General features: G+C 44.4%; 1 long non-coding RNA gene across 1 annotated transcript in view; it reads right to left on the reverse strand.

Moving 5' to 3' along the window:
- Positions 1–14,930, reverse strand: part of LOC129646803 (uncharacterized) — a 172,663-nt gene that overhangs the window by 11,958 nt on the left and 145,775 nt on the right. The window contains exons 2-3 of the long non-coding RNA XR_008712179.1: positions 10,295–10,379; positions 6,492–6,751 (exon numbers count right to left, since the gene is read on the reverse strand). This is a non-coding gene — a long non-coding RNA (uncharacterized LOC129646803). The remainder of the gene's footprint in view (positions 1–6,491; positions 6,752–10,294; positions 10,380–14,930) is intronic.

Genomic DNA, 14,930 nt, shown 5'->3' on the forward strand with positions numbered 1-14,930 from the left:
AGGACTGATGTTGAAGCTGAAACTCCAATACGTTGGCCTCCTGATGCGAAGAGCTGACTCATTTGAAAAGACTCTGATGCTGGGAAAGATTGAGGGCAGGAGAAGAAGGGGATGACAGAGGATGAGATGGTTGGATGGCATCACTGACTCAATAGACATGGGTTTGGGTGAACTCCAGCAGTTGGTGATGGACAGGGAGGCCTGGTGTGCTGTGGTTCATGGGGTCGCAAAGACTCAGACACGACTGAGTGACTAAACTGATCTGAAGGGGAAAAACGAATAGAACCTTTGTGAACCTCCATTACTTGGCTCCTCGGCTCATATATTTAGCTATGAGAGAGAGGTTGCGATGTATTTCCACTGATTTAAGTCACACATTAATCTTGTATAACAATCCTGTTAGGTAATTTTCTTTCAGCTGATGTGGTCACTGAGCCATTCTACCACGTTGTCAAGCCAGATGCTTCTGGGTTGCTTGGGCTTGTGATAATGCTAATGAATTCTGTAAGTATAATTTCATTCTATTATGTCCTTCTCTGCAGACTCCTTGGTCTGAGGTGGTTTGAATGGAATATGAATGGCAATGAATGAGGCCTTCTGTTTAGTGCCAGTAGAAGCATTTTACACAGGAAAGGCTAATTCGTATCTGGAAAATGTTTCTATTCCCAAGAGGACAATATCTGCTCCTTGTATGATGGAAAGTGTCCAATGCATCAGTTTGCCTCCAACCGGCTCACTGGTTCCTGGGAGAATGGTGTGTTCAATAAGGGGCTCAGCATGGCCTTGGCTTTTATCACATGGGAACTCAGAACAGGCAGAAGCCAGATCAACCTCAGTGAATAAAAGCTCAATCACAGCCTCCTTTCCTGTTGTCATATCACTTCATAAATGGGCCTGTTAAGTAAGTACTAGGCAGCTGGAGAAAGAGGTTGATTGACATCCATAGGACAGAATGTACTGTCTATCTGATTATTGAGAGCTTTTCTGCCATAGATGTCCTCTGATGAGCATTGATATGGGTCATGGATTTGTCATACATGCCCATTCTGTGAAGTCCTCCACATAACTTTTCCCCTAGACTTCACCAATCTTCCAATTTTGTTCTTCCTAAGGTTTCATGCAATAGGTCAACCCATTAGTCACTGTACATGAATTAACATTTTCAAAATAGGATACATAGCCATCTATTTCCAGAGTTAATAACCAAATACACTGGCTCTTCAGGCACTCTGGTACTTGTTTAATAGGTTTATCAAACGATATACTCTGGCATTTTGTACAGATTTCTGGTAGTTATTGTTAGTTTTGATCTGTCTGGACTAGTTTGTAGATGCTACACAGGTAAATGAAGCAGTACTTTCTGTTTCTGCTCCACATTTAATCCCAACCAAGAATTTGCTCTTGTAGAGGCTGTGGGGTATTGGAGTATAAGTAACTAGAAATGATTTAGAGTATTGATTCTTCTCTGTTCTTGGTGGCAGGCTATAATGACTTTGGCTTCATTACTGTCTTTTAGTATCATCTCTGAGATAAGCTATAAAATACTTCTCTTGAAGTCAGCATACTGTACAAACCATATTTGGGTATACTCAAATACTGTAGGGTACACGAGGACCCTGCTTTCTTTCCTCACTCCTCATAAGGCCGTACATGTGGTCTGAGGGAAAGCTAGTACAGAAGGAGGGGTTATGACAGAATGCTGGGCTTCATGTTTATGTTTTAATTATGCCTTCAAGACCTGTATGAGCTGGTAATGTACATACTGTTTTCACTTAACAGTGCAATGCTGCTGCACTGGTTCAGTTATAGAGCTTTGTGAACCAGATAACACTGCATTCCTGGGCAGCTGAGTCTGCATAGTCAATTCGTGTCCTAAGAACAGGGCACAGTAGCAACCTACGAGCTTCTCAAATGGAGAAAACATGCTAACAAAAGAGGACATAGTGCTAAGGAATTTGCTAGGATTCTCCTAAAAGATGCTTGTGGGAGGTTTCAGACCGCACTTAAACTCCTTGTACCAATGGGCTTATGGGGCCACTAGACCTGAGAAGTAGGGCAGGTTGCACCACCCTCTGGGCCTGCTGGGGAACTTTCTCTTATCTGAGGCCCCGCAGAGATCTGGAGTCCTGCGAGTTACTTGATAAATTACTTAGGGCAACACATCCAGAGGCCCATCAAATACCATGCCTCTTTGTGGTAGTGTTACTGAGTGCAAGCTCAAATTGAGAGACAAGGTATTGGGGCAAGGAGCAATGGAGAAGATAGCAGGCTAGTATCCCTACCATCTTACATGAGTTAGAATTCAGGCTTCTTTTATATTAATAAGGGAGGTTAGTTGTTGCAGACTTCTTGGTGTAGGTTATACCCCAGAGAAGATGTGATAATCCTTTATTCTTGCAGCTATCCACAGAGGTCTTGTATAATGTTCCTGTAAGCCTCCAACAAGACAACTGTTATTCTGTTCTGCAACAGTTTATCTCTATTTGAATGGAAAATGTTATACCTTTAAAGGTCAAGCCTGGGAGGCAGAGTCTTGAGAATGGGCTATCATGCACGTTTCCCGCTGTAGGCAACATTCTTTTAGACCAAGGCCCAGAGCCAGCATGACTAAGCACCAGCAACAGAACACAAAGGTTACAGCTAAAGGAACAGATCCAATATGGAGTCAGCTGTGTTTTTCTCTGGAAGTGGTACAGTTTGCACCAGACTACTTCTGGACACCCAAAACATAATTAATGTACCCAGCCCTTGAATTTTTTACAAGGTTTATTTCATATCCTCTGGCATACGTGTGCTTTATTAAGTCTTTGGAGTGGGTAGCCATTCCCTTCTCCAGTGGATCTTTCCAACCCAGAGGCTGAACCTGGGTCTCCTGCATTGCAGGCAGATTCTTTACCATCTGAGCTATCAGAGAAACCCTTATTAAGTCTTATAGAATGGTCATTAGTTTCTGCTTGTCAAGTCCAACTAGCATATCATCAAAGAAACGGACCAATGTTCTGTAGGATGTCAATATGACAAATTTCACTCTGTAACAGAAAGCAAAGTGCTTGAAGGCAGATGTGTTAAGTTACAACCAGGTACATGTGCTGTTGTGGGCCCACATCCTAGTGCTGCTGAAGCCGGTCCGTTGAGAAACCAAGTACTGCTCTCAGAGGATTGGAGAATTCAGGTTTATTACACCAGCAGGCCCTGAGGAGCTAACACTTTCAGCTCTGTGCCCTGAACAAAGGAGTTACAGAGTTTTTATAGACAATGCATAACACCAGACTTTAGTGGGCAGTGCTGACAGTTAATAGACCAGTTCAAACTAAGAGTTCCACTCAGGAGGGAACAGCAGTTAGGACACAGCAGAGGGCATGCCTGACCTTCACAGAAACAAACATGGCTAAGCAGCATTACAGGGGCTGGGTAATTGACAAGGGTGAGTGAGGTAAGTTTCTGTTCCTAGCATTGTTGCAAATTTCTGTCTTCCCAAAACTATGTAACCTACATGACTTTGCAAGGAGCTAGCTGAGTTGCAGAAGCAGAATATGAGATTATTTCTAGCTGGGTGTAAATTTTTAAATTTTCCTCTTCAATCTCCCCTCTTGATGCCCCTTAAAGCTTATAAAGGCATCAACCTCTTGAGCTTCTTGGCTGATAACCTTTCAGTGCTAGGAAGAGTGTGGTGGCCTTCCTGTTTGCAACGGCCTCAGCTAGGCTGGAAATTCTCCTCACGAATAATGGCAAGAGACAAGGAAAGAGGAGAAGGTTTGTTTTGAATCCTAGAGTTTTGAATCCTCCTAGATAAGAAAACCAACCCCCCAGATAACTCTCCAGGATTACATCCCTTCCAGTCTGGACTGGAACATGAGCCATGTTAGTCATCTTTCTTGTTATTTCTTCTATAACCTTGCCCTTATCATCTATTTGTAGGCAACAGTTACTAAGATTGAGCTTTCCACACATGCCCCCTTCTGCAGTCAGTAAGTAATCTAGGGCCAGGCAATTTTGATAAATAACATCCTGGTTTGTTGCCACATCCTGGTTTGTTGCCACATCCTGGTTTGTTGTTCTGCCAGTAAATTATGAGCCTTGGCCATTTCATTAGTAATAATTTCAATCACCTCCTGGAGCCAGATAATTCTGTTAAGCATGTAAATTGGGGTTTGGTAGTCCCAGAACCCATCTTCTGCCCGTGTGGCTGGCCTATAGTATTGGATTATGCATTCAGGAGGGCACTCGTCTACTTTCCAGTCTCCAATCTGTAGAGACCTGCACTTTTTGGTGGGGCCTCTCTCTTTATAAACTGGGACTCCCAGTGATTCATCTTGGGCTAGGGGGAATAGGAAAAAGGAGAGATGGATAGTCCCCAGTACACATGCCCCTGACCAGTTGGCTGGCAAAACTGAATATGTGTTAGTTCCACAAATCCAATATAATCTTTCTGGAGCAGGTCAATGGCCTTCAGTGGATAGGTCATCCCATTGGGTATTTAAATTGGGGAAGCTTGCTAGAGGTTGAGGATTAGGGTCTGTATAGTTGGGGCTTCCCCACCAACTAGAAGTATGAGTAGTTCTATTTGGCCAAGACAAGTGAGGTTTCCTACCAGATCATTTGGGCCCCACCGTGTCAAGCAGTTTTTTGTTGTTTTTTTTTTTTGCCAGTTATGGAAGTCTTTTAATGCCAAATTCTGACCCTGGTCTTCTTGAATTTTTCTGAATTGTTGAAGGGTCTTTGTGGATCTAATTCTTTAGTTCCCAGGGCCATTGGTCTTCCATATTAGTTCCTCCACACATAACAAGAAGTAACCATCAAAGTCTGGGCTATGGTCTCTGCTAGGGCTAGAAACAGATTTTTAGTCTTGGCTGAAATAGGAGGGTGGCCACTTTCCATCTCTTCATAAAAGAAATGGAAGAGCCTGTGTGTGGAAATCCGGAGTGGAACAGAAACGCTCTGAATATCAATACAGTTCTTGAGTCACTACCTCTCCCATTAATACAGATGTTGATTTGATGACCCTTTTTCCATTTTGGGTCTCTGAGGTTGAAAATAGTGAAATTGACTGGGTTACATGTCCCCACCTTACATTTGGGATCAACATTTCTCTTTTGGAGGAGTGCTACTTTGTCCTTATTCTCCCAAGTTGCTTCTGTATTTTCCAAGGTTGCGCAACTGACACAGGCCCAGGTCCAGCAGCAATACCAGATATCTTCATAACACCCGGTGTTATGGCATGCTGGGTTACATATATATTTGTCATTGAATGTATATTCTTGTTCCCATGATAAGCCCTTGCAATTTAGAATTAGGGTTTTTGTCAGCAACAGTGCATACATCGAAGTACACCAACACCAGGTGTTCTAAATTCGTAATTTGTGTTCAGTTAATCAGGAGCCTTCCTTCTAGGTGGCAAACTTCTAATGAATTTTCATTGAGGGGGAAACCAGGGGTCAAAACAAATATATTGGTCTTCTTGTTGACAAATAGAACAGGTTGTTTTGTTATGTACATAAGTTTCCTTTACCTCTCCTTGGCAAAAGAAATGAGTATGGGAAAGCAAGGTCCAAGTGGCCCCCCTGACCTGATCTAGTCATGTGAATGCATGAAATACATGTGGGGTCTGTTTTACTCTCTAATACACTACAGCTCAAAGCTTGTGGCTCAGACATTAAAGCGTCTGTCTACAATGCGGGGAGACCCGGGTTTGATCCCTGGAAGATTCCTGGAGAAGGAAATGCCAATCCACTCCAGTACTATTGCCTGGAAAATCCCATGGACAGAGGAACCTGGTAGGCTACAGTCCATGGGGTTGCAAAGAGTCGGACACGACTGAGCAACTTCACTTCCTCACTTCACACTACCGCTCAGCAGGATATAGGCTTCCCTAGTGACTCAGATGGTAAAGAGTCTGCCTGCAGTGTGGGAGACCTGGGTTCAATCCCTGGGTCAGGAAGATCCCCTGGAGAAGGAAATGGTAACCCACTCCAGTATCCTTGCCTGGAAAATCCCCTGGACCAAGGAGACTGGCAGGCTACAGTCCATGGGGTCGCAAAGAGTCGGACATGACTGACCGACTTCACTTTCACAGGATATAAACCGTTATTATACAAAACATTTGATTCCACTTAACAATCCCACTACCTTTAGGTAGACTGTAGTCAAGGCAACCTTTTGTATCTGACTCACAGAAAGCATCAAAGCCAGTAGAATAACCAACCCCCATTCAGCAGGGTGTCATCATAACCCTGACTCTCTGATGTCCCTAGTCAAAGAAGGGAAGGCAGGGGGGTGGGGTGGAGGGGTGGGATATCTGACCGGGGAGTGATTACAACAGGCTCCTAATAGGGATGATACTCCCCACTACGATGAGATAGCAGACAGCTAATAGCAGCTTCTGACCCAAATTCCAGTCCTGGGGTGTGGCTGAAACTAGTTCTATAGCAAAGAGCACAGCAGTAATGCCGATCAGGGAAGGGGCCAGGGTGACAATGGAAGCCCATTCATACCTTGATAACTGGATCCTCAAGCTTCCACCGTACATCAACCAGCCAGTTGACAGAATGTGGCTGGAACAGGGCTGAAGAATCCTCAAGCTTCTGCCATGTGTTGACTAGTCAGCTCCCGGAGTGACTAGAGCAGGACTGTTGATTTTGGATCCAGACCTTGAGTGGGTTCTCGGAGTCTCGAACTGCTTTCCAGATGTCCTTATCATGGGGAGCTACTGTCTTGACTCTGGTGTGGTGGATCCAAGGGGTGACATCTGTAACTTTAAGAGCAGTAGGGGTTGCCAGGATGACCGTATGGGGGTCTGTCCAAACTGGTTGAAGTGGTTCCTTTTTCCAGTCTTTAATCAATACCTCATCTCCTGGCTGATAGGGATGAACCCAATGGCAAAAAGGAATGAGAGTCCTTTCTAAGGTTTCTTGGGTGATATGACATAAGACTTCTCCCAGGGCCAGGAGGTGTCGGGACATCTCCAGGGCTTCTAGTTGCTGGGGGTCTCTCTTGAGCTTTCCTATCACTGGGGGTGGTCTCCCATATAAGATCTCAAAGGGAAAATAGCCTGAGGACCTTGGGGTGCATCAGGCTCAGAGTAAGGCTAGGGGTAGCATGTTGACCCAAGGTAACTGAATCTCCTAACAGAGCTTAGCTAACATAGTCTTGAGGGTCTGATTCATTCGCTCAACTTGCCCAAAGCTTTGTGGCTTTTAAGCAGTATGGAGCTTCCATTTGACTCCTAGTATCTTGGATAAGGTCTGAATTATCTCAGACACAAAGGCTGGCCCATTGTCAGACCCTATGAAGAGAGGTAGCCCACATCTCTGGATTATGTCTCTTAGTAGGGCCTTGGCCACCTGTCATGCCCATTCAGTGCACATGGGATAGGCTGAGGCTACAGGCGCAGACTACCACAAATAAATACTTACAGCCCCTGTAAGACTTGATTTCAGTAAAGTCCACTTCTAAATCTTTAAAGGGCAGTGTCCCAACTATCTGTACCCCTGGGCTGGGTCTTGGTCTTTGACTGGCATTGTTTTGTGCACAAGTCACACATCTAGCACTGATCTGGGCACACAGGGTTGGGAACTTGGGAACTAAATAGTAATAACTCAGTAAACTTTCCAGCGCAGTTTTCCCTAAGTGAGTTGTCTCATGGTGCTGTTTCACCAGCTGGACTGTATATTGCTGGGGACAAAGAGTCTTGGGTCTGGTAGCTTCTACCAGCCCTCTTTTCCTTTTGTTCCTCCCTCATCTAAAGCCCTTTGATCTTCTTCCGTGGTATATCTCAGGGACAGAGGCAATTCTGGTGCCAAGAGGACCTTAGAGAATGGTTTAGGGCCCAATGTGGGACTCGGTTGGGTTGCCACTTCCTTGGTTGCCTGGTCGGCCAACTGATTCCCTTTGCTGACTAGATTGGTTCCTCTTTGATGGCCTTTGCAATGGATGACTGCCCCTTGAGAAGGCTTCCAGACTGCCTCTAACAGCTGAAGGATTTCTTCTTTGTTTTTGATCTCCTTTCCCCTCCTGTTAATAGTCCCCTTTCTTTATAAATGGCTCCATGAACATGTAACGTAGCAAAGGTGTACCTTGAGACAGTGTGGATGTTAACTTGCTTTCCTTTAGTGTGCCTTAGTGCCTGGTTGAGTGCCCACAGCTCAGTCCCCTGTGCCAACCATCCTTGTGGCAAGGCCTCAGTCTTTACTATCTCATCTGTTGTCATTATTGCATAGCCTGCCTTGCATTATCCATCCTGGACTAAACTGCTTCCATCAGTAAATAGTTCCAGTACCGGGTTCTGGAGGGGAGTGTCCATCAGGTCTGGCCTGCTCAAAAAAATTTCATCTATGACCTCCTTGCAGTTATGATCGAGGGTTCTCACCTCTGTAGGTAAGGAGGTGGTGGGATCCGGTGTCCGCACAGTCTCGAGGTGGACCTGTGGGTTTTCACAAAGCAGTCCCTGACAGTGAGTCATCCTGGTGTTGGTCAGTTACTTGTGCCCTTGGCTGTTCATCAGCACAGTAACAGCATGGGGAACTTTTACACTTATATTTTGTCCCAGCATAAGCTTATCTGCTTCTCTGACCAGGACCACAGTGGCCGCCAATGCCCAGAGACATGGCAGCCATCCTGTGGCCACACAGTCTAGTTGTTTGGACAGGCATATGACCAGGCGCTGCCATGGTCCAACTGTTTGCATGAAGACCCCCAGTGCAGTGTGATTTTTCTCATGCACAAAGAAGTTAAAGTCCCACGTCACACCTGGCAGCCCTAATGCTGGAGCGTTGGTCAAGAGTCTGTTTATCTCCCTGAAGGCTTTTTCTAGGGGGTCCTTACCAGATCCTGCTGTGGCTTGTACAATGCTTAAGCAATTTCAGGAAAGCCTGGTATCTGATCCGGCAGAATCCAGCAGCCCTGAGGAACTCACAGACTTCTTTCTTGGTACTTGGCCTGGGTATTGAACAGATGGTTTGCTTCCTCTCATATCCCAGCACCCGATGCCCTTTCTCAATGACAAATCCAAGGTACTTGACCTCCTGTTTGCAGATCTGAGCCTTTTCCCATGACACCTTGTAACCCATGGTGGAGAGTAGAGCCAATAGGGCATACAATCTAAAACCATTGGCTTAGAAGAACTTGCCCCCCCGCCCCCATCATGTTGACAAATATAATCTACCTTTCTGACCAGGAAGGAGAGGGGTGTGCATGGGAAGGGCCTTGTCTTATGGCCTTCTATCCTAGGTAGCACTGATGTCGCCACTCCTGGAAGGCCTAATATTCCCAGACAGCAAGATTACGTGCCTCCGTGAAGACAGCCTTGAATGCTAAATGCTTCAGGGGGTCGGAACTGAAAGGAGGTGATCCCTTGTAATGGGATTCATGGAGGAATAATTTCAGGCAGATCTTTGGAGAGGATCTGGGTTGATTGACCATCTCAAGGGCACTGAGCAGGTAGAGAGAGCAGTATATGTACTCCTTGCTTAGGTGAAGGGCCTGTAATCCTTGGGGAATCAGGGGATTATGAAGGAAAAGGTGACAAAGGAAGGTAGCTTCGTAGTAAGAATTCAAAAGTGTGCAGGAGCACATCAGAGTGTGCCACTCCACACAGGCTGGCTCAGGGAATCAAGAGAGAGGGATACAAATCAGTCTGGCAAAAGGGGCAAGTTTTTCAAGGGAAACCTAATTTTTCAATACATTAATCCAAAGAGTCAGCTGACAGGAGGGGAGAGTGAGGCTTAAAATTTTAGGAAAATAATTTTGATGGAGGGCCCTAGGGCAAACGGCTGTTTGGACATAATACAATTTTAAATAAAATCAGTAACCAATTGTTCCCCCTCCTCGTGTACCCCGCCCTGTGTCGGTGGCGTGAAGACAAACAAGGGTGGGTGCCCCCTCAAAAGAAGAGCTCATTCAGGTGCTCACCTGGCCACATCCTCGTGGGGAACTTAGGGGTCTCTTAACTTTGACGGGTCAGTATAAACCCCTGACCCAGATCTGACTCGCAGGGAGGGACTGGGTCCCCCAGAGACAGACACTGTGTTGAGCCATATGAGGTCACCATGAAACCACAGGTTAGGGCCCACTTGGACTCCATAGCCACAAAGGCTGTGAAGTCACACAATCCCACTGGAATAAGACCATCCAGGGCACTCACTCACACACACATTCAGGCCAGAGCTTGTCACAGTACCTCTCCTCCCTGGGAAGGTCCCTAACTGATGGTCTTCTTACTGAAGATCATAAGAAGTGATCAAGCTCCTCTTCCATCTGGAGACGAGACCTGACTGGGTTCTGTGCCCCGGGGTCTTACCTTATTATGTGGCTGTGTTCCTGGTGAGTTTGTCCGTCCCTCCAATAAGTCCAAATGGGGCTCGGCCATCTGGAGAGTTGGAATCCTGGTCAGAAAGAGAACCCGGAAAACTGTCAGGTGGCGTGCCTCCTTATTTGTCTCGGAGTTCCTCTGCTCTGGCCTGGTCAAGCCACTGGTCTGGCAGCTCAAGGGGCCAGCATGGTTGGAATCTCGCTGGTGCCTCCATAAATGTTGCAGAAGTCAGTCTGTGGAGAAACCAAGCACCGCTCTAAGAGAATTGGAGAACTCAGGTTTATTATGCTGGCGGGTCCAGAGGAGTTAACACTTCTAGCTTTGAGCCCCAAACAAAGAAGTTACAGAGCTTTTAGACAGTGCATAACACCAGACTTTAGTGGGCAGTGCTGACTGTTGATCAGATCAGATCAGATCAGATCAGTCACTCAGTCGTGTCCGACTCTCTGCGACCCCATGAATTGCAGCACGCCAGGCCTCCCTGTCCATCACCAACGCCCGGAGTTCACTCAGACTCACGTCCATCGAGTCAGTGATGCCATCCAACCATCTCATCCTCTGTCGTCCCCTTCTCCTCCTGCCCCCAATCCCTCCCAGCATCACAGTCTTTTCCAATGAGTCAACTCTTCGCATCAGGTGGCCAAAGTACTGGAGTTTCAGCTTTAGCATCATTCCTTCCAAAGAAATCCCAGGGCTGATCTCCTTCTGAATGGACTGGTTAGATCTCCTTGCAGTCCAAGGGACTCTCAAGAGTCTTCTCCAGCACCACAGTTCAAAAGCATCAATTCTTCGGCACTCAGCTTTCTTCACAGTCCAACTCTCACATCCATACATGACCACAGGAAAAACCATAGCCTTGACTAGACAAACCTTTGTTGGCAAAGTAATGTCTCTGCTTTTGAATATGCTATCTAGGTTGGTCATAACTTTCCTTCCAAGGAGTAAGCGTCTTTTAATTTCATGGCTGCAGTCACCATCTGTAGTGATTTTGGAGCCCAGAAAATAAAGTCTGACACTGTTTCCACTGTTTCCCCATCTATTTCCCATGAAGTGATGGGACCAGATGCCATGATCTTCGTTTTCTGAATGTTGAGCTTTAAGCCAACTTTTTCACTCTCCACTTTCACTTTCATCAAGAGGCTTTTGAGTTCCTCTTCACTTTCTGCCATAAGGGTGGTGTCATCTGCATATCTGAGGTTACTGATATTTCTCCCAGCAATCTTGATTCCAACTTGTGTTTCTCCCAGTCCAGCGTTTCTCATGATAGGTCAGTTCAAACTAGGGGTTCTGCTCACTCTGGAACAGCTTGGTTATAACACAGCAGGAGTGGAGGAGGGGAATGCCTGACCTATATACAAACATGGTTAAACAGGATTACAGGGGCTGAATAATTGACAAGGGTGAGTGAGGTAAGTTTCAGCTCCTAGCATTGTTGCAAGCTTATGTCTTCCTAGAACTATGTAACCTACATGACTTTGCAAGGAGCTAGCTAAGTTGCAGAAGCAGAATGAGCATGAGGTTATTTCTAGCTAGGTGCAAGTTTTCAAATTTTCCTCATCACTAGAAGTTGAAAAAATTAAGATCAGGAGGCGGGAGGGCTGCCAGGTCCTAGATAGGACCCGCAAGGGACCTGGGACCCACAAGGAACCTAGATAAGGCCTCTGACAGGCTTTGCCAGGTCTTAATCCTATCTGGCAAAAACCTGTGGGAATCCTAGTGACTGAGAGATCCACTTGTGGGAATTTTCCACCCATTTTATTAACTCTATACCATCTAGTAAGAAACATATAGCCAAATAGCCACATGAAGTATTTAGGTTTAAATTAATTAAAATTAAATACGGTTAAAAATTCAATTCTTCAATAGACACACGTGCCTAGAAGCTACACTGTTAGCCCGATATAGAACTACTGGACGCTGCTACTATGAAGTCAGAGTGGAAGTAGCCAATGATATCCCCCTACTTAACCAACAAACAAGATTCCCAAAGGCCTGTCAAACCAACCCACACACTTATGGTCAATCAATCTATGACAAAGGAAGCAAGGATATACAATAGAAAAAAGACAATCTCTTCAGTAAGTGGTGCTGGCAAAACAGGACAGCTACTTGTAAAGGAATGAAATTAGAACATCCTTTAGTACCATACACAAAAATAAACTCAAAATGAATCAGAGACTTAAATATAAGGCAAGAGACTACAAAACTCTTAGAGGAAAACAGGCAGAAAATTCTTTGACATAAATCTCAGCATTGTTCTCTTTGATCCACTTCCTGGAGTAATGAAAATAAAAAAATAAATAAACAAATGGGACCTAATTAAACTTAAAAGCTTCTGCACAGTAAAGGAAGCCATAAACAAAATGAAAAGACAACCTGCAGAACGGGAGAAAATATTTGCAAATGAAGTGACTGACAAGGGATTAACCTCCAAAATATACAAACAGCTCATGCAGCTCTTTGTCAAAAAAAAAAAATAACAAAAAAAAAACCCAAAGCAAAAGAACAACTCAATCAAAAAATGGGCAGAAGATCTAAACAGATACTTATCCAAAGAAGGCATACAGGTGGCCAAAAAGCACATGAAAAGATGCTCAGTATCACTGATTATCAGAGAAATGCAAATTATAGCTAAAATGAGCTAAATCACTGCACACTGGTCAGAAGGGCCCTCGTCAAAAAGTCTATAAACAATAAATGTGCGTGACAGTGTGGAGAAAAGGGAACCCTCCTTACACCACTGGTGGGAATATAAATTGGTACAGTCACTATGGAGAACAGATTGCAGGGTCCTTGAAAAACTACAAATAGAATTACCATATGATCTTGCAATTCCACTCCTGGGAATATACCTGAAGAAAATTCAAAAAGATACATGCATCCCAATGTTCATTGCAGCACTATTTGCTATAGACAAGACAAAGAAGCAACCTAAATGTCTATTGACAAAGTAATAGATAAAGAAGATGTGGCACCTATGTAAATGGACTATTACTCAGCTATAAAAAGGAACAAAATAATAGCATTTGCAGCAACATAGATGGACCTAGAGATTTTCATACTGAATGAAGTAAGTCAGACAGAGAAAAACAAATATCATATGATAGCACTCATATGTGGAATCTAATTTTAGAAAGCAGTAAATGAATTTATTTACAAAACAGAAACAGACTCAAAAGACTTTGAAAACAAACTAATGATTACCCAAGGGGAAACTTGGTCGGGAGGGATAAATTAGGAACTTGGGCCTAACTACACACACTCCTATGTATAAAATAAATAACCAACAAGGACTACTGTATAGCACAGGAAACTCGACTCAATATTCTATAATAACTTGTATGAGAAAGAGTCTGAAAAAGAATGGATATATGGATATATATAACTCAATCACTTTGTACATCTGAAGCTAACACAACATTGTAAATCAACTATACTCCAATAAAATTATTTTTTTCTAAATGTTGAAAAGGCAGACATCCCTGGTGGCCCAGTGGTTAAGAATCCACCTGCCAATTCAGGGGACATGGGTTCAATCCCTGGTCTGGGAACTAGGATCCCTCATGCTGGGAAACTAAACCTGTGCAACACAATTACTGAGCCCACACATTCTAGAGCCAGTTCTTCACAAAAAGAGAAGCCACCACAATGAGAAGCCCACCCACTGCAACTGGAGAGTAGACTTCCCTCTCTGCAACTAGAAAAAAGCCCACGTGCAGCACCAAGGGGCCAATGCATGGCAAGGAAGACCCAACACAGCTTTGTTGTTGTTCAACCTCTAAGTCATGTCTGACTTTCTGCAACCTCATGGCCTCTAGCATGCCAGGTTCCTCTGTCCTCCACTATCTCCCAGAAATTGCTCAAATTCATGTCCATTGAGTGAGTCAGTGATGCTGTCTAGTCATCTCATCTTCTTCCGCCCCATTTCCCTTTGCTTTCCATCTTTCCTAGCATCAGGAACTTTTCCAATGAGTTGGCTCTTTGCATCAGGTGGCCAAGTATTGGAGTTTCAGCTCCAGCATCAGTCCTTCCAATGAATACTCAGGGTTGATTTTCTTTAGGATTGACTGGTTTGATCTCCTTGCTACCCAAGGGACTCTCAAGAGTCTTCTCTAGCACCACAATTTGAAAACATCAATTCTTCAGTGCTCAACCTTCTTCATGGTCCATCTCTCACATCTGTACATGACTACTGGAAAAACCATAGCTTTTATGATAGGGACCTTTGTCAGCAAAATGATGTCTTTGCTTTTTCATATGCTGTCTAGGTTTGTCATAGCTTTCCTTCCAAGGAGTAAGTGTCTTTCAATTTCATGGCTGCAGTCAGTGTCCACAGTGATTTTGGAGAACAATAAAATAAAATCTCTCACTGCTTCCACTTTTTCCACTTTTATTTGCCATGAAATGATGGGACTGGATACCATGATCTTAGCTTTTTGAATGTTGAAGTTCAAATCAGCTTTTTCACTCTTCTTTCACCCTCATCAGAAAGAGTCTTGGGAATAAGCATCAGGACTAAACAGAGTAACAATATACAGTCTTAATGTACTTCTTTTCCAATTTTGAATCAGTCTGTTGTTCCATGTCCAGTTCAAACTGTTGCTTCTTGACCTACCTACAGGTT

The sequence above is a fragment of the Bubalus kerabau genome, chromosome 1 (genome assembly GCF_029407905.1).
Source record: "Bubalus kerabau isolate K-KA32 ecotype Philippines breed swamp buffalo chromosome 1, PCC_UOA_SB_1v2, whole genome shotgun sequence".
NCBI classification, from domain to species: domain Eukaryota; kingdom Metazoa; phylum Chordata; class Mammalia; order Artiodactyla; family Bovidae; genus Bubalus; species Bubalus kerabau.